Source organism: Zosterops lateralis (assembly GCF_965231275.1).
Source record: "Zosterops lateralis genome assembly, chromosome: 5".
Classification (NCBI taxonomy): Eukaryota; Metazoa; Chordata; class Aves; order Passeriformes; family Zosteropidae; genus Zosterops; species Zosterops lateralis.
In genome coordinates this window covers 18,004,168-18,025,312 of record NC_139766.1, presented here as the reverse complement: position 1 = coordinate 18,025,312, position 21,145 = coordinate 18,004,168, and the positions used below count along the sequence as shown (strand labels likewise).

Genomic DNA, 21,145 nt, shown 5'->3' with positions numbered 1-21,145 from the left:
GCCCTCACTTTGGTACACTGTTGAGAATGAATCACCCCAGTCATATCCCAGTCCCCTTATCATGTCAGTGACCCTTTTCTGCACCTGTTGCTATATGACCTTATTTTATTGGCCATGGATGTCTTGAAATGAACCTCACTTTCTGGATGACAGTTTCCCAGAATTACAGTTTGCATAAAATAAGGAAACAACTTTAAACCATGAAAACTTTCCTATTTCTGACATCATATCTTTGTTTATGTAATAGGAACTCATTTTTAGGCATCAGTTCTGAAATACATCTCAGTTTGTGAAGATACATATTCAACAACTTGGACACAATAATTTTTCCATGTTTTGTGTCTTCTTTTTCCAAGCAACAAAGCTGGAGTTTGTGCATGGGTTCATGCAGTAAAACACAGATCAGTGGTAGTTTGTGATTTCTGCTGGTCTGTGATTTCTGTGTTCATATTTCGCAGTGGGGATGTCATGTTCTGCCACTTCCTAAGAAAGTGATTAAAAGTGCATCAGCATGATAGAAGGTCCTGGTGGTTTCTTACGGGCTTGACAGTGCAAAACATTGCCAAAAAATACCAAACAGTGTCTTTAGCACCTTTAATGCCTTACCTTTTACACCGAAGCAGTTGTTTATTTTGTGTTTATCAGCATTTCTGTTGACAACTATTTATAGCTGTTTCATACAATCTTCTTTAAAGCTCAATGTCTCAGTAAATATTATTGTCTTTCAAGGAGTTAGGGTCTTCTCTTTTAAGTTAACATTCAGTGCTATACTGTTTTAATTGTTCATTGCTGGTTGGTAAATCCAATCAATCAAGCACCGTCTCTGTTCTGTCATTGTACTTCATTCCAGTGGAAAAGTTTAGGTATGCATTATTTTTGGGTTGAAAAATTGAGAATATAAGCTCTACAGAAGCAGTCAATTGATTGACATGGTGAAATGCTCTGTAATAGAAGAGCTTTTCCCAGGAAAAAAACTGCTAGTCCTAAAATCACAAAATATATAAAGTAAAAAAAAAATAAATTTAAAAGGCAGTAAAGAAATTAAGTTAATTACCATATGATTACAATAATGGAAAGATAAAAACTAATCAGACATGAAGAACAGCTTGTATAACCATTAACCAGGCTATGGTAAGCCATTCCTTAACCCTGACTTAAGAGATCCATCATAGGATTCATGGCAGACATATAACTAATGCCTAAACAATTCCACAGTAATTTAAAGCTGTGGTAAATGGCATCACTCAACCAAGCAGTCACTCTCAGTCCCAACAGTTATTTTTAACTGGCATGAAGTTATGCTAACTCTCTCTGCCCTTTCCCTGCCTAAACTCCACAAGCTAAGTCACTGTTCTTTTACTGGAGCCCAGGCCAACGACATTGATTGTTTGGGGTTCTTTTCCTAGAAAGAAAAAGTTCCACTGAAGAGCAGTGTCAAATGAATTTGGAACAATCTGCCTTGTCTGAAGCTGCATTTAATCTCTTTATAAATATATTTATTTCCTCATCTTCAATTGTTTTTACTTTAAAAGTTGTTCAAAACTTGCATATTATTAAGACCAGTCTAGCAACTAGTAGCTATCCAACAAATTTTTTTCTGCATTCTCACTGACTAATGATCAGTCAAATTAGAGGAGGCAGCTGAGTTTACACAAGAGGGGTAAAAATTGACTGAAGTGAACGTGTCCCTGCTGAGTGTTGAAGAGGTAGTGGCAGGCAGGAGTGAGGTTACTTCTGGAAGGTCATGTGGCTAAAAAAAGCAAGACTCTGTATTTGTTTTGTATTTTTACTTCTAAACTGAGGATCAAAACAAAAAACTAAGAATTATGCTGGTGACACAATGCTGGGTGGCACTGTCTGTGTAGAGGAGGATCAAGATATATGAATAAGATGGATAACTAAGGACTGAAGTAAAAAGAAAAGGACGAAATTTAATATCACAAAGTTCAAGGTCATGCAGTCACAGCCCAACAAGAACTTCTGCCAAGGACTGTCAGCCTACATTTTGGAAACAACTGAAGAGAAGGAAAAGACTTGGGGCTACTCTCTGGCTATAGGTGAGTAGGAAAATGAAATTCCTTCCGTCTTTGGTTTATTAGTAATTTCTCTTTCTGTCCCTCTTTTCCCATGTCTCACAAGGCATACATTCCGGTCTCCACACCACAGATTACTGCCTTCTCTCTGGTAGTGATGCAGCAGGATCACTCAACAGGAACACTCTGTAAAGTACGTGAGGAAAAGAGGTTGGAAGCTGTTTGAGGTGAAGTAATTGCAAAATGTCAGTGCATATATGGAGGCCATGTCATGGGGGGTGGTGTGCATAGGCCTGGTAAAACATGCTTGAGAAAGATTAATGCAAAGTGGAAGAGGTGCCAGGTCAGTAAGTGGGGGAGCTCTATTCCAGAACTGTCTGTCTGATGGGAAAAAAAATCTGTTATTGTCTGACTGGAGATTGATTTGCTATGAAAAATTGTTTGATATGAAGCCTGTAATAGCAGGGACATGAACTGTGTCTTAGGAGCTTTTCAGTCCTATGTTCCTGGGCAGTTCCTGAGAAAGTATCTGATGTAGGCAACATGCAGAAGACTGACTTGTGACAAGTACCTAACAAGAGCTTTAAAAATTTAGAACAGTTTTTTGTTTTCAAATATATGTATTTCTCTGCAAATATTGTTTTATGAAGTGCAGGGAACAAGAACTGACTTTGTGAGAACCAGATAAAATGTTTAATTTATTGCTTATAGGTGACAAAGGTAAATATTGATGAAATAATTTTCTGTAATCTGCTAACTTCTAAGTTATTTTTTCCCTAGAACATCAGGTGTTTAGGAAATCTGGACAAGCAGTCAATTTAAACAAACTCTCTTCTACATCTGGGAAGGAAGAAAATAGAGCTTGGAGAAAATGAGATCTCTTGATCTGATTCTGACACCCTGCTGCCTTGTCTCCCAGCCCCAGCCAGGGACCAGCGTCAGCACTAATGAGGGGGAGAGAGCAGCACGCCTTGTTGTGGCTGCTCTTTCTTCTTGTAGCAGTGTTGATGATGTCCCCAGAGCACAGCTCTGAATATGCAAGCTATTAACTCATGTAGCATTTCTGGGGATTGCAGTCCCAGACAATTTCCTCAGACACTATCCTCCTGCAGATGAGAAAGAATGTGGTAGACTTGGCCACCATGGCACATGGAAGTGGGGAGGGCTGGGAGGAGAGAGCTGGAGAGGAAGATGACAGTCTGGTGTTATTCCAGGAGGCGTGGGGTGCTGAGGGTCAGCATGTGTAATTGTCTTGTTGCATCTCATGATTAAAGCATTTGAAAATTAGTTAAAGACCAGTTATTGAATAGAAAAGGCTGCAAGGGGAAAAGCGTCATTCTTCATTACATAGGCTTGAGATGAGATCCAAATCCAACCTGCCACATACATTCACTCAGCTGCACATGCTTGTAGCTAGAAGAATGACAGCTTGATACCTACCTACATGTCAGTCAGTCTCTTTACCCCAAATAAACTTTTGCTTCTATGGTATCCTTTCCTTCAAAGCAATGCTGACAAGGATTTATTGAATTAACCTAAATGGCTTTAAGCCCCAATTCATGCTGGTGCAGCATGTCTCTATCAGGGGTTTGCACTGGTATAACTAATTGATTTAGCTACAGATGGGAAAATTTTCTTAACAAGAGAAGGCCTAAACTGCTGGCCAGGCTGCCTTTGTTGTTTGCAAGTAATCTCCCTCAGCCTGTTGTTAGCATAAATCTGCTCTATTTTGGATTCCCATAGAGCTAATTTATACAGGAACCACACAATAGCATGGTTTACATTTCTTGCTCCTTTTCAAAGCAGACTGCAGGATCCTAAAGAAAAAGACTTTTCACGAGTTGTCTGCATTTCTGTGAATATTTCATTGCCTCTCTCTCAGTCCTCAAGTATACTGTGGAAAAGCAATTCATTTGACAAATGAGCTTTTTCTAATTGAGCGCAGAGAGCAGAGTATTCCATTCTGCTCCCAAAGTGACTGGACACATAGCACCCTTTCAATCCCATTTCTGATACACAGTGTTATATTAAAAAATCTGAGAGCTGCTTCCTTTGGCTATCCTGTAATACTTGACATGAATTTTCTCCCGTGGATCTCAGGGCTTATCTGCTACTGTGTCTGTGTGATCTCAGCTGAAAACCTGTGCACATGTGTGAAACCAATGTGATGAAATCCAAGTTGATGTTCACAGAAAATGTGTGTGTTCTCACCTGATTGAAACTAAATTGAAAATGAAAACTACCTTTTTTTGGTGGAGAATTAGATATGAGGTCCAACTTCAGGTAAATAAAATTTGAGTTTTGTTACATACAGGTGTAGAACCTGTGATAACTGGATCTTGTTCTTATTTACTGTACACCATAATGATAAAGCTTTCCTATTTGTTTTTAAAAACACTGAATTCCTTCTTTTTAGTCCACTTATGCACTTTCAGACCTAGTAACCTTTTCAGGGGAACAGTGCTGAAATCTGAAGACAGTGGTATGATGAGCTTCAGCAATTGCTATCGTTCCTCAATGTGGACAATGTGGACATTGTACATAGAAAATACGAAACACTAACAGCACATGTCACTCTATTTACTACCTCTCTAGAAGTTCTGGAGGTTTTTTCATTATCAGCTTGAGTCCTCTTTGGTTCTAGTTTTTCTGTATTGTTCCACTAATTGTGAAGTAGAGGTACAACTTAATGGTGTTATATACTCCTTACATTCACATTAAAGTAAAGAGTATATAAACATTGCAGTCTTTGCCACAGTGAGAACCGTATTTTCCTTGAGAATATTTATGCTCTTCACATGTTTGAACGATATCCATTTTGCAGTCTAATCCTACAAAGAAATGCTTGGAGTGTGGGGCACTACAGAAACTGATAAAGGGAGATTTGTGAGTACATCACGACAATATTTTATTTGCCAATATCATTAACTTATGTGTCTAAAATAGTTTTAAGCTGTTCATAGAACTGAAAAATAAAGGGGTTTGAAAAGAAAATAAACAGAGGTAGGCAACTTTTTACCATGCTATGTAGTCTTGTTGGTGCCTTTTGCTCAAACCAGTTCAAGAGAAAACAGTGTCTCCATAACAGGAACAAATAATTCCTCTATTTAAATTATATTGTTATGCCCATCTACTTTTTCCTTCTTTATTGTCATAAGATAGACATGAATAAGTAATGCAATTTTCAAGGAGACATGTTGCTGCAGCCCAGAAATGTGAACTTTTAACACACAGTTTTGTGTATTGCAAAGACTTTTGAAAATTAGCTAAGGAACAGTTGACAGCTGGAGAAGGAATTGGGATGTATCTTGACTTACCAGATTGTGACTAAAAGCCCACATACACCTTTTCCAGGCATAGTTTTCACACTACTGTTAATTTTTCACACTGCTTTTCCAAAATATTTTAAAAATTTTCTAAGTAAATTATGTAACATCATCAGAATTTATTATTTTGCCAGTGAAAATCTTTATATACGTATCTATATATCTATATCTGTGTATCTATATATCTATATCTGTATATCTATATATCTATAAATTAAATTCCCTCTGCAAAGTCAGTCAAAAATGGCAGAAACTGCTCACTTATATGATTGGGATATAAATATAGATTTTATTTTTCATTGGGGAAGTGTCCTAACATTTCTAACAATGCTGATAATTTTTCAATGCTTGTGTCATTTATAGCACAGTTTTTTCTCTGTATTAGGAAAGTCTCTGGCTACTTGACAAAGTGCAAGGCTTAGTTGTGGTACAGCCAGAATTCCAGCATGAGGGAGCAGAATTCATGGTAATAGGCATCAATGTTCCTTATAGACTAAACAATGCAGTTAGGCTCCAAGGATGGGATTTATAGCACTCACCATGGGGGTGGAAGATTTAAGGCAGGCAACAATATTAAGTCATTTTTCCATCCATCTCTTATGTTACTGTGCCTTTTTCAGATTTCCTGCATCTCAGTTGCTTTTGTTTGCTCTCACTTTCTTAATTTCTCCTAATTTCCACATTCTTTGTTTTCCTTAAGCCTCTGCTTTATATGCTCAGAGCTGAGTAACACAATGAGGAGACATCTCCCACTCTCCCCCTAAGCACCCCACACTGTATTAAACAGTAGTTAAGTCTCATGTGAGTAATGGCTATGTCCTTAAGGAGCCAATACTGATTATATTGATAAAGATTAGTCCATAAATAAAATCAGAAGTATCCAGACTCATAAAACAAAGAAGCTAGAGAGTGGCTCACTGGAGTCTGAACTCGCCTGCCCCTTTCTTACCTCAGTTAACATGAATTAACTGGGTTGGTGCTTTTTCTTCATCTGTTTTTATGTCAATGTCAAGAACTATTAACAATTTCTCTGAACATGTCTTTTAGAAGAAATATGTGACCAATGTAGAAATTAAAAAGGACCCTTTTGGCACCTTGGGCATGCATAGAGGGAGAGCACAAGAGATTATAGAAGGGTCTAAGCAGACCAGCTGGAAAGTAAAAGGTTGGCTGAGCAGCTGATGTGAGAAGAAGCCATCACAAGAGCGAGAACTGGTCCTGGATGCCTGTGAAATGGGATGAGAAAGCAATTTTCTTCATATATATACTCTAATCCTATGAAGACTTTATGTGTTAATTTCATGTCAATGAGTAGCCCTACTGACTTCATTAGAGCTACTAATGTGTTGGAGATTAATCACACGCTTATATTCTCCTCTGCTGAAGATACATTTTCAGGAAAATCACTCTTAGAACACTTTTCACTTTACATTAAGGTACTGCCTCAGATGTGAGACCTATAATATTGCTTACCAGTGTAAACAGTGGCGACCCACAAATTACACAACAAATCACCCATTGGACCAGTCTTTGTGGGAACCAGGCAACAGTTGGATCTTCAGCCCTTGACTGAAGATGCAGCAGCATCACACTGGAGCCAGGGGATAGCAGAGGGTGAAGGGGAAAATAGCACAAAACTGAAAAACTGACTATTTTCAGTAATAAAACTACCTATAGATGATAGTGCCTGACTTCTGAGTGGGGCCTAACCACCCCTCATATTGATCTAAATTTCTTATTGTCCTTGACCATGTCAAGCTGAAGCAGGTAGGAGGTGACACCTGGGAATGTGACCCCTTCCCTCCTCTGGCACCCACTGCTCCCACTGCTTCACTCCAAGTAATGGGCAAGTGCCTTGTTGCACTGGAGATCATAAATCTGGAATCCTCTCCTGACAGCAGTCTTCTGTAACTATTTCTTCAAAGAATTGACCCAGCTCTCTCTTCTCTTTAATGTTCAGGCAGGGAGAGGTGGTTTCCTCAATTCCTGTTAGAGATCAGAGCACTCTCTGAGGAAGTGAGACACCGAGGCTCAATACCTTCCTCAGCATGAAATGATTCAAACACACATCTCTCTAATTAGTGGGGAATGTGCAAAGAAGCCTCTTGAAATTCTTTTAGAGCTTCAGGGTTTGGCTGAAACCTCTGTATCACACTTACCAAAGGTGGTGCTGTGCAACTGGGCTGAGTGCTTTAACCAATGGACTGGTTTGGAAATAGGACTTCCTAAGGAGAGGTGGGGTGTAACTGGTGCCTTGGATTGCAGTGGATTATTTGATAGGAGATAAGTATTCCTTGCCCCAGGACAAACACCTACCAGAGTACCTGGAAAAATAAATGCTTTAGGAACTTGCAGAAGAAGTCAGGATATGACTGATAATTCTTCAGTAGACCTTTGGTAGGTTTAAAGTCCCTAATTTAGAGATGTTGCTGCAGTGCATCTTCCCAACATATACTCAGATGGTCAGAAAAACTGGAAAACTGTGTTTAAATGAAAATGTTTTTAATTCATTCCCTCCTCTTCTCCTTCTTTACTTTTTACATCTTCTTATGAATTTGAATTATTTCACAGAATTTGTCTCTGGAGGGCTTCTCTATCTCTCTCCTTAGGTTTCTCAGATTCAGAGAGAAACATAAAGACTGTTTTAACTTCTACCCTGGGATTAATAGAATCAAGCCTGTCTAGTTCCTGGGTAAATCAGAACAATTTCCCTCTATGCCAAGTGCCAGTGGTTTGTCATAGACGTACTCAAGCCCCTTCATTAAATGTGGCTTGCAGTTGATGGTGTGTGCTGGTAGCAGTTAGCTAAGGGAAGGGAGATACAAATAATGACCAAAAGGCTAAGTAAGACCCACTTCCAAACATCTTTCAACCACATCCCCAAACTGAGAGAAGATCTGCTTTGCTGATTGTAAATGTTATATTATGTGGATGGACTCTTTAAACTCTGCCATTTTTGGCATTTAAAAGTAAAAGAATAAACAGAAACACATCTGGTTTGCAAATGTGCATGCCATGTTTGAGCTTTATGCAATTTCAAATTAGTTGTTAAACATTGAAAATCAGAGTTCTTAAGGGAAATGCCTACTCAGCTGAATGTAGTGCAACTGGTGCAGCTATAACAGCCACCAGACACTCCTGGAACAGCAGATCACTGTGTATGGCTACACAGACATAGGCAGAAAGAAAAGGCAGATGGTGTACTTAACTGCACTTAAAATGATTGTGTGTGTGTCAATAACAAATGCCCAAATCAGATTCTGCCATAAAAATCAGCTATATGTGCATGCTAGTAGAACAAACGCAGTCCTATGGAAACAAAAAAGTGGATTCCAGAACTCTAATGATGTTTGTTATGATGATCAGTTATTTTCTACTTGCTGTAGGTTTTTAAAGTCTTAAACATTAAATAATTAACAACACAATAACAAAAACAAATAAATCATAAGGATAATCCTGATGAATAAAAATCTATTATTTATAGCAAATATTCTTAAAAATACAAATTATGTCTGCTGCTCAGATTTCCAGCAAAAGTTGATGCCTCTGACATTCTCAAAATACCTACCTTCCTTGGACTCCATAATGAAATTTTGGCAGGGTCAGCTGAGTTCATAATTTCAAGGTAGATTAAGTTGTTTATGGGTGAAAGTTAGGCCTTGTGGTAATCGATGGAGTCTTTACTGTCAACCATGGCATCACACATATAAATAGACATTTCACATATGACTTTAAAATTAAAAAAAATTACTATTCTGTATGCAATTTAATGTTCTAACAGTTTCTCAGTTTTTGAGAAAGAATTTGCTCAACTTAGTTAAATAAAACAATTAAAGAATGTAATTCCTTGTAATTTCTCTGTATGCTCACTCCTCTCTATTCTCTCTCTGTAATGTAGAGAGTGTGAACCCCTTACACTGAATGTTATTCACTGTTAGCAACCCCACCAATTTCAGCAGGAAACCTGTTGGAGTAGTCTGAGAATCAGTTTGAGTAAAGTTAGCAAAATTGGCTGTAAATCAGCACCAAATTCTGTCAATCCCAATTGTATTAATCAAATTTGTGTCAATACCTTACTTGTCCAGAATTCCAACTTGAGATGCTCAGTATGCAAGGATACTAGCCCAAACATGTTGGCTAAGGACAATTTATTATGTGCTTCCTCTCATGGTGTTTCTCTCTGCATGGAGTGCCATGCTGACATATCATCCTAATGCATCCGTTTCTGGAACCAGCAGAGTTTCCTCTAGCTGGAGTAATAGCAGCTTAGGTTTATGATGGCACTTGTAGAGTTTAGGCTCTCAAATCTCTAAAGTACTTTTGAAAATTGTATGCAATATTTATTACCCCTCCAAATTGCAATTCAGTGGAGTAGCAGAAGAGAATTGGACTGCCTTTCATTACAGTTTCCTGACCTTTTGTCTAATTTAAAACCCTATTTTTAATGGCTGGTGTCTTTGCCAAACCCTAAGAATTGCCTTGTATGGCCCTAAATGAGCCCCAGTGGGTGTGAGCATTATGACATTGTCTAATTACACAGTCACATTTGAATTTTGTTCTAAACTATTTGTGCTTCAGTCTGTGCATAGGACAGAAGGAGCTTAACTGAAAAGCAAATATTCAATTTTAGTTCTCTTCCTATTGCTCAATATGTCCCCCATGCCTTATTTACTGCACAGTATCCAAACCTCACTATGAAGATAATTACTATGTCCCTTCCAGGTTTTTCTATGGTGCCTGTTGCTATAGTACCTGAACATTTTACAAACTTTAATGAATTTATATGCACAAAACCCCTCTGAGGTGAAGAGTAGCATTATTCCATTTTGCAAGTGCTGAACTGAGACACAGAGGGTTGAAAATAATCCCCCCAGTCCTCTAAGATTTGGGGTTATGAGTTCTGAATTTTTGGTGTGCTACTTTATACATTCTAAATTGCTCTGCACTGCTTGTATACGAGAGTTATAGAATCAGTCACTCAAGAAATCAGGAGTGCACAAGTAACACAAACAGAAGACTTAAATAAATCACTTGCCCAGTTCATATGACAGTGACATAAATCCAGCTTTCCAGACCATTGTTCAATTGTCTTAACTTGAGACCACCTTTCTCTTCCTGAAATCCTACTGCAGCAACCTCTTTCTATAGCAAATATGCATAGGCCCTATAGGCAATATGCTTCACTCTACATCAAGGCAGGTCAAAATTCTCTCAGCAGAGCAGAAGGGAACACCTCCAACTCTGCAGGTCAGTTGGTAATGGGGTTAATTGAGGAGAGCTCAGCAAGGACAAGGCTGTGGCAGAGATGGTAAATAAGTGTTTTGCTCTGATGCTCACTGTAGGAAGACTGAGGAAAGCCCTAAACCCTTTGAGAGGATTCAGCAAGAGATTGCCTGAAACAGAAGAAACTGTGGAAGAAGTAATTCAATAGGAAGGTAGAATAAACACTAAGAAATCACTGCGACTGTATGATATTCACCCAAGAGTCTTAAGAGAATTAAAGGATGAAATAGTTGAATTATTGATGGTGGTGTGTAAACTTTACCTTTAAGGTTTCACTCATTTTTGAGAAGGGGAGAGTGGTAAATACGGCACAAAATTTTAGACAGGTTTCTAGGGAAGAGCTCCAACCCTGTGAGCCTGATGCCTGCACTTGGTAAATTAACAGAAGATATGATAAAAGATGGAATCAGTGGAAATTAGGATAAATGTGATTTGCTGGAAAGAAAAAACAAAGTTTCTATAAAGGCTAGTCCTGGCCTTTAAACACAATGCAGGGCTCTTGAGAGCACAATGAGCAAATCATTAAGGGTGACCCTGAATTTTCAGGAGATTTTTGATTAAGTCCCTCACCTCAGGATTTTAAAGCACGAAATTGCCATAGCATAAGAGACAAGGTCCTGTCTTGGATAGATACTAATCACAGAAACATAAACAGAAGGCAGGACTAAATCTTTAGTTTTCAAGATTGAAAAAAGGGCTCTTCCAAGAACATGTCTGTAAGTGACCTGGAAAGCACAGCAAACAGCAAGATGACAAAAATAGCTGAGCTGGGGGAGTCAGCCTCCAGGCTGACTCTAAAACGTTGCAGAATGGCCTTATGAGACTAGAAAGCAAGATGGAAGCAAAAAATTCTATATAGATAAGTGGTGCAGATGGGAAATAATAATCCTAAATTTGTGTGCTAAATAATGTCCTCTGACATGCCTATTACAACCAAAGAGTGAGACCTTGGGTCTTGTCACAGAGAACTCCAGAAAAACGTCACCTCACTGTCAGAGAAAAAGAATGGATTTTAAGGTTAAATTAGAAAAGGAATGAAAAGCAAACAGGAAGACAACACTACAGTTCTCTAGCTATGGTCAACTGCACCCTGAGTACTCTGTAGCATACTTGTCCTCTTGTTCCAGAAGGGTATGGTAAGACAGGGAAAAATCTGAAGAAGGGAATTATGAGTGACAAGTACTCTGTGGCAGTGTCTATACCAGGAAAGGTGAAAAGGCGGGATCTTACTGGAAAAGAGAGGACCTTCATGTGGGGGAAGAGGCATCTTTGAAGTTCATGAATGCTACAGGAAAGGTACAAATGGGAATTGAGTGCTCATTCTCTCTTCCTGTACAAGAACCAAGGGGTCATGACATGTTTTCACTTGTAGGTAACAGACCTGTAAAGCTCCTCACTGAACAATACTGTGCGCCTCAGAAGCCTCAAGAGAAGACTGGGAAAGCATTTGGAAGAGATTCATGCTGTGGGTGGGAGAAAAGCTACATCAGGTGTAGTACTGACCCTTGCTGAGGATTCCAGAGGTGAATGAGTGCCGTGGGAGAGGCAGGCTGTGCTTATCCTGCGTGACACTCTGCCTGGAGTTCCTCCACCCTGGCCACCCTCAGCTGGACCTTCCTGCACAGCTGCACCACTGCTCTGGTGCCTTATCTTGCTGTGAGGAAGGCAACAGGTATGTTGTCAGGTATTATAATGCATAATGCAAAGAAGCTGAATTAAGTCATATCCTCTCTTCTGATTATAGGACAGAAAAACCTCTGATTACAGCATCTTGGGACTGTTACAAAACAGTCTTGCAAAATCAATGCCTTGTTATATTTTGAAAATGAACTGAAGCTGAGAAATGAAACTAACACATTCAGAGATGATAAGGCTGATGAAAGCATTTTGAATTTGTCCATTTGAATGAAATACAATGAAAGCTGGGGATCTGTTTAGGGGTACTACTGCATTTGTGAAATTCTCACATCCACACTGCACACAAGGCACAGTGGGAACAGACACAGATGAATCCGGACTTGAGTTTTAAGTCAAGAGAGAAAGTAGACATCAATCATTAGCAGTAAGTAAATTGGACCTGGCACCTTGAGTGCCTTAAGTGTTAGAAGTTACCCCTGAAATACTATCCTGATTCTTAAAGGAAGATAAAATTACTTGCTGAGCAAATGGGTGACATAATCAAAATGATGAACATTGCCAAATCCTAAAGAAAGTGTAGAGCCTGGGAATAAAGAGTTATGAGACAGGGCAGGAGTGAATTGCCAGTTTACAAGCAAACATCATACAAAACACAAGCAATATAAGAGGCACAGCTGTAAAGAACAGTCTTTATTTTGGGACAGTCTTAGTTGAGCATGGTAAGTGAAATCACAATTCTCAGTCAATTCGCCTTGTATAAATGTTGCTGTTATCACTTGTGTATGCATGGAAAAACATGAACCCAAATAACTAATAATATAGAACAATCCTCCCTCTTAAAATGGAGATGTAATTAAACTAGATATATTTTCCTTTAAAGGAATCTCTCACTATCTTCACTTATCTTCAGAGTGTTTTTCTGATAGTGAAATGAGTGATAAGATGGTTCTAGAGGAAAAGAAAAGCCTTTTAATTTACTAAGGAAAAACCCCAGAAGGCTGTTGTGACTGACAATATTAAAACTTACTCATCTGTAATTGACTTTTGTCTAATCTAAGTTATTTTCTCATCCTTAATGTTGGTCATGACAGTGAAACAATATTACTGATTCCAAGAAATATCAAAGATTTGATTTTTTTTAAAAAATAAAATAAACTAGATGGCTGGGAGGCAAAAAAAGAATTTTTCTTGTACCATGAGTAAGCCAGTATGGACATTTTAGAGTCATTTTTGAGACTGACCTCAGGTTGCCCCACAGGAGTGCAATTGACCTCAATTTGAAGATCGACCTCAGGATGCTGTCCTGTTCTATTTAACAGTGCATGGCTGCACCAAAACAATTAATTCGCAATGCAGAGGTCTAGCAAGAACTGGTCTGCAGATAACTCATCTCTTCTGGGTTTATTCCTCCTTCTTGCACTAAAAAGGAGGGGAGGAAAAAAGCAAAGTGGCCTGGTATTGGAAGCAGGGAATTTGGCATAGGAGTTGGCAGATATCTGCCAAACACTTTGAAGTATTTGAGGTACAGCAAATTGATGAAGAGCTGACTTTGCATCTTCATCCCTTGCTGGTCACTGGGAACTGGAGAAGTTGTTGTAGATAACTGGGTGTTGCAGATTTTGAGCAAGTTCTGAGTGTCATCAGACATAGAATAATGATGTCTTGTAGAGGAGATCATGTTTTGTCAGATATATTGGCTATGAAGACTGCTTTCTTCACACCCATCATTGTGATAATCATATTGATTTATTTTGCATTCGTCAAGGGAGACTAAAGTTTTTGAATTACTAAAATTGGATCTATATGCTAATTTCACATAGAGGCACAAGAGTCACATTTTTCGTGAAGCTGAAATTTTGATAGCAGTGAATTTCAAGCTTCCTACTGGTAGTATCACTAGCTCAAATTAATGCTCTTTTTCCACTCAGTTAGGAGTGTGTACACCTAGGATGGTGGTTAACATTGCTTTACAATGTAGATAAACAAAAACAGAAGAGTAAGCAGAGCACCAGTTTTCATTGCACTGACTTTCGATTCAGGGCTATGTGAAAGTTCTGCAAGCACTTCTAGTTTTAATGTTTGTGACATTTGTGAAGTGAATATCCACTTGCAGCAACCTTCAGATAGTTTTTATTATTTATTCTTGCCACTGTTATTCTATAGAATGTCAAAATTACGATAAGTAGTCCTTTTGCTCAATGTTGTAAAATTAAGTATAAAACTTATGCATTGTATATTGATGAAAAGTGAAAGCTAATTTGCTCTAACATGCTGCAAAGCATTATCCTCAGTACTTCTAGTTCTCTGGTTCTTCTTTTTTTAAGAAAGATTTCAGATTTCAGATAGACATCTATTTTTAGATATTTAGATAGGTATTTTTAGATAGATATCTAGTTTTCTTATTTGGTAGGATTTTTTAAATTTTGTTTTTTTGACCTAAAATAACATATCTCTGGAAGAAAAGATTTTACATATTGAGGATTAGACTGTTTCAGAGTTTGCACGGAAGCCTTCAAACACCATTAAGGTGTTGCAGGATGAATGTGGCTTTTTTTTAATCAATAAGTGGTTCTTATTCACCTGCTACATGATGCCTTTGCAAAATATAAGAGTTCTTTTAGAGGACAGACCTTAAAAATAAAGTCTTAATATCCTGATCAAAACTTACAGTTTTGCTGCATAGAAACATCAACAACTTGAACAGTATTTATGTTCCACTTTAGAATGAAAATTTGAGTTTCACAAAATTGCTTTTTCTATTATGATGCTCTTTTGAAAAACTTTTCATATTATTCATCTCTACCTTGTTAGACTATCTTGACTATTCTTCATTTCTGTTTGCAACTGTCGTAGTTATTCTTTCATTTGGCTGCAGTGTGCTAAGTGAGAGAGAGAAAGAAAGTGAGGGAACAGTGAGGTTGCCTCTATTCACTAGTAGTGGAATTGTGAAATAATTGCTCTGAGTTGGCAGAGAGGAATTAGATATTTTATCCAAAAAAAGGGCCTATAACTGAGGATTGAAGTGGAGATCATCAACTCCCATCATCCTACAATCATACACCAAAGTACTCAGGCAGCTGGACCTTAACTTTTACTTTTTCCTTGATGTAAACTCTGGCTTGATGGAACTGAGCAGGCTTTATGTTTTATGGGGAACTTAGAAGTAACAGCTGAAAACTAAAGGTTACAAAACCTGTTATAGAAAAAGCCCTACATAATTTGGGAGTTTGTTGCACCTTCTGAAGTGACTTGGGCAGCATGAATCAGACCTTTAAAGGGATTTAAATGTTGACAATGTTAAGGGATTTTCATACCAAGGCATTTTAAAAATTCTTCCAAGTACTCCTCTCTATCTTTAGCAGAGGAAACAGTATCATGGAGACCCTTAAAGACATAATTAGCTTGCACAGCAGGTAGGTGATGTGTGTTCAAGAGATTCATTCACTTCTGAAGGTGGACCCAAGTTTTCTAATTCACACACTTCTGAAATGTGATTTATTTTCTTTCCTTCAACTGTCCCTTGTACTTATCATGGTCTATGTATAAACTTAAAAATGAAAGAATTTATAGCACAGTTATAGCACAAATCCAACTTGTTTGATTTCTAGCCTGCATGTAAAAGCTGAATAACATTTCTAACGCTTGGCGCTTGGGATATAGGGATCACATTGTATTTATCTACCTGTGCTTTTTGAAAACCAGCTATTCCATTTTATTGAAATACATAATCTTAGTATGCCAGACATCAGCGCTATGGAATGTCATCTGTCCCCATTTCTTTGCATTATAAATCCTTGTACATTGCAAAACCAGTTAGATTAAAGAACAAAACTTGTCAAAGACAATGAAGAAATTGTAAAATTGTATCTATGTGTGTGGGACTGATTCTCATTTGTGCCCTGTTTAGTTTACAGTGGCAGAAAACATGGCTCTCAACTATATGCAAGAGCATTTCACAGTAAGTTCTGCATCATTGAAAACTTGTATGAGCCTGGCTCCGTGCTGCTGCCAGCTGTGGGATTACAGTCTTAGGCTCTTTGTATCAGTGCAATTATTTGTATCATTATAACAATTAACAGCAGTTGTTGACACAAATATAAAAGAGATTTTAGATCTGTAAGCCCCTATAAAATATACAAAGGGACCATGTACTTATATCAGAAGTTTATCTACACGGTATTTTTTAGGCAGGTAAGAAAACTCCTTTGTACATTGTTCACTTTATTCTTCCTCAATTTTATGTGTGAGCAGAACAAATTTGAATTGCCTAGTATGAAGAATCAGGTTCCCACCTCAGAAGCAGATTGTATAAAGTTGCCTTTGGTGTTTTCATAACAATAACTACTAGACAGACCCTCTGAAACCACTGGCAAAATACTGAATGCACACACCTCTGCTATCCATTTTAATAGCTCTGTCTTTGATGTAAATTACTTAGGTTAAATGTATTACATGGGTATGAGCTTTTGCAAGAATGGGTAAACTAGCCCCCACATATTTGAAGTGGCATACTTAGTTAACCCGTTCATTAATTGAACACAAAAAAAATATGATGGGAGGACGGGTTTTTCATATATTATAACTTCATTGGGCCCTGTACCTGTTTAATTGTAAGTCCCCTACATGCTCTTTTAAGGCAAATTAATCTCATATTGACATCCCCCCTTTGCATATGTTTTTTTAGACACTGCAATATGAATTATACTTATTATGGAAAAGACAGCCAAATCTATTTTGCTCTGACAAGTAATATGCCAAGACAGCCTCTGTTCTGTCAGCAAGCATTGCCAAAGTACAAATGTATATGGCAGCAAACCTTTTTCAAGTTAAAACAGAAATGCTAAAAACTGACTTTGCTAATTTATCAAAACTGCTTCCTGGCTCTCACAGGATTTCTTCTGGCAGCTGTAAGACATCCTTCTCCAATGTAACTGAAAACATTTTGGAGCTAAGTCAATATTTTCATTCACAATTCATGTTAACACTGGACCTGAACATTGAAAGGCACTGAATCTGTTAATGGGGGGGCAACCAACACTTTTCAACAGAGAAATCACGATCCTACTCTAGTGGTTTGCTGCCATTTATAGGACTTTGTTAAATTACTTCTAGTTGTAAAAAATGGTCTGAAGAACTGCTAAATTAATTTAGGCACTTTGTCCTCATTCTTTCCTCTCATTGCATATAAATGGACCTGTAAAGTCAGAACAGAGAAAGATAAGTCCCAACTCCTTTTTTTTCTACAGAATTTACAAAAAATGAACTTTCCTCTCTATCCTTCCTGCAGGAGCAGGTGCTCAGTAGTCCTCTGGTAGTGTCAATAGCCTTAAGGCACAGTTCACCACACAGGAGAGCTGCTTTGTTCCTTTTCCACACACACATGTATTATTATTTTGCTTCTAAGGATATCAGAGCTCCATGCCATTGTCCTTTAACCAGTGGAGAAATATCACTCAGCAGTTCCATGTTGTATGAGCCTGGCTTGGAGAAGGAACTGCATGCTTTACATCTGCAGGAGTTATGTACTATGTCATTTTTAATTGATTTCACTGATAATGCTCTTCAGTGCCTTTAGACATTTATGAATGCTGCTGGCATGTCTCTTACGTTTGCCAGCTCTGCTCAGTACACAAAGACCCCTTTTTATAGTCATTGTATTGGTTTCTCCTGTATAGTGACTCAATTAGTAGAAGACACTATCATTTTGTGTAGTGTAAGCATCCTGCTGGATAAGGCTTGTTTTTGAAGGCAAGTGAATCCTGAATTTCTTTGGTGGAGTAGCAGTGACACCTCTGATAGATGAAAACACTGTAATCTCATGTAAAGAATATGGCAATGGAGGTTTCAGTTATTCTCTCCCTATTCTAAAGTTTCTTGCATAAGAATGAAAAAGCTGCTTCAATCACTCAAAATATTAAATCATTTTTTGGCATTTTTAAAAGGAATGCCTTTTAGGTACTACTGATCATAGCCCTAATCTTTCACTAATATAAATCATTATAGACTTTATTGGCTTCAAAAATTATACTGATTTGCACTAGTTAAGTGTACAGACAAGGCCTCTAGGGCATAGCCATTAGGAAATAGCAAATTTCTCTGGGTTTTTATTCATTTGGATCATGAACTGGCAGTTTTTCTAAGTCATCCTGAAAAATACATCTCTGAGATCTTGACACTAGGAAAATTAGTCATATTGGGTTCTGGTACAGGAATTTCTTCAGAGAGGGATCAATCCCTCCTATTTTTCATCCGCTTAGGAATTTGTGGTTACATACTGAATAAATTTGTATTTTGAGAATAGAATTTTCTTTGCTATTTCCCAGAAAATTCAACCTTGATTTTTTTCCCCCACTCATATTTTAAGCTTCAAGCATGTTCTCTTTGAAATCAGTGACAAAACTCTCCTTGGCATCAAGGAAGAGCAGGGCTGAGTCAGCTGACAGCTCTGTTTTGAGCTGCTCCTGCAGGAATGCAAAGGATGGACACACACAGAGTTCTATCTCTAGAATGGAGAGCCCCTAAATTAGATAGGTCTGCCCCTGCATCTGGCCATCACTTGGCAGACATAACAGTGCTAAGTTTAGCTTTGTATCGATTGTAATTTGCCGTGGCATGCTGGGCAGGGATGAAGATCTAGAAACGGAAGATTATAATGTATCATTGCATTTACAGTATTGATATTATTGCAAATCGTTCCCTAATTTCTACAGAAATATTTCAGGCACAGCCATATGAATATCCTAAATATAAAAGTCTTGTTTCATCATTTGGAGACCCAGAAAGGTGTTAGATTTCATAGTGTGTAATAAAGTTAATCCATTTCATAAGTTGGGAATTGTTTAAGATCTGCCTGAAGATTTTTCTAACTGCATTTTGCATTAAGCAGTGTCGATTTCTAATTTGTAATAACAGATTTGGAAAGTGACTGTTGATAAGAAAAGAAGAGCTACAAAACATTGAATAAAAATCTGAAAATGCCAAAGTAATCAACTTTCACTAAATTAAAAAAAAAAAATCCAAAGGCTAGTGGAAAACAGCCACATGTTTCCAGGCTTTCCAGCACCTCTCCAGCTGTACATCTTCCCAGAGCATTTAATCACAAGACCAGGACTGTAGAGGTACATCAGTAGGGTGTGAATAAGGAACTGGGAGTATGTGCTAAGGTGTATGAACCAGCTGGATGAACCCAGGCTGAAAAGACCTACAAATGAAGACTTTGCAGGGAAAGGAACAGCCAGCTCAGCCCTTGCCCTTTACTTTGCCTAAAATTCCTTCTTTTTGGGGGGGGAACCACCACCAGCAGGCAAGGCTGGGGTTAGCCTCTTCAACTTCATTGCAGAACAATGAATCTAGGTGTGGATATGAACTCTATTGCACACATTTGAAAATATACTGGGATCACAACTGGAAATCATATTGAGTATAGAGGGATATGTGAACTACTTAGATGTTACTGTTTTGCCTGCACATATCACGTTAAAAAACTGGAATAAATTTACCAAAGATGCAGAACTGATTTACAACTCCTATTGAAACAAAACACAAGAAGCTAAACTAAGCACAACCAAGTACCAGCCCTATTTTGAAACATTTTCTAAACTGGGTTTTATAGGGTTTGCCAGACAAGTAGCCATATACAGACAGATCACAGTCACTGTCCTTCACAGTTCCAGTTGACTACAGTGTCAAGGAAGTCTAAGGCACTCACTGTTTTATAGACACTGTACCCTGGAGCACTGTCCATTTATGATAAATGGTGTCAACTCCTTCGACCCTCGTATGCAGCAGTATTACCACATCTGCTCAACACTGCATACAGGGCAATTAGTCCTTCTGGTGTCAGTCAGGCATGGGCTGCCCCTGGTAAATCCATGCTGGTGGTTCCCAATCACCTTGTGGTCCTCTGTGTGTTTGCATATAGCTTCCAGGAGACTTTGCTCCCACTACTTACCTAAAACCCAAGGTTAGGATGACTATTCTCTTGCTCCTCAAAGTCTCCTCCTTGCCCCTGTGAAAGAGACATGCAGTGTTGGCCTCATTACAGACATCAGGAACTTCCTCTGAGTGCTATAATCTTCTGAAGATGGTAGAGTGACCTTGCAATGACATTGCCCACTTCCCACGGCACCACTGGCACCCGCTGTATCCAATCCCATCCCATCCCATCCCATCCCATCCCATCCCATCCCATCCCATCCCATCCCATCCCATCCCATTTGTTAAAGTGGTCACTATCTTTCTCTATTTCATGTCATGCCTCATTGCTGAGGTCTTTCACAAGGCTTAAGAAGCTGTGTAGGTGCACATTTTATTAGTAAAACCTGAGGCAGAGAAAGCACTAATCTTTTTTTTTTTTTTCTGTCTCTGGGCTCTCAGCCCCACAGCATGTTCCTGTTTTCCTTTGCTTTACTTTTTCTGATAATGTGCTGTAGAAGCTTTCCTTCTCGTCTTTTAGATCACTTACTAGTTTCAACTTCAGCTGAGCTTTGGCCTTCCTAATTGCTTCCCTGCAGGCTTGGACAATGCTTTGATACTCCACCTGGCTTGCTCACTCCTTCTTCCATGTGACATAGATCCTAGGACTTGCAAAGCTAATAAAACTTAATGCTGTGCACTGCACTTCTTTTCCTCCTAGTGCCATTTGCTAGGATCAACTCCAGTCATCTCCGGCCACTCCTTACATCAGTTTAATAGCTGTCATCTTGTGATCACTGCCACCCTGTGACCAGCCTCTACAGAACATCCAATTTTAACCTCTTAAGGTAATGTAGAAACTAGGAGATAGAGCAAATAGTTGTTATCCTTATGATAAACAGAAAATGCCTATTTGGAAAACAGTTGATTAGTAGTACAACTGTATTGAAT

The 21,145-nt window shown here is 38.4% G+C and overlaps 1 long non-coding RNA gene across 1 annotated transcript; it reads left to right on the top strand.

Annotated features, from left to right (window-relative positions):
- The first annotated feature begins 1,759 nt into the window (after positions 1-1,759).
- LOC310909886 lies at positions 1,760-3,315 on the top strand. The gene is made up of 3 exons (XR_014590204.1): positions 1,760-2,057; positions 2,167-2,260; positions 2,814-3,315. It is a non-coding gene; the product is annotated as an uncharacterized lncRNA (long non-coding RNA).
- The last annotated feature ends 17,830 nt before the right edge of the window (positions 3,316-21,145 follow it).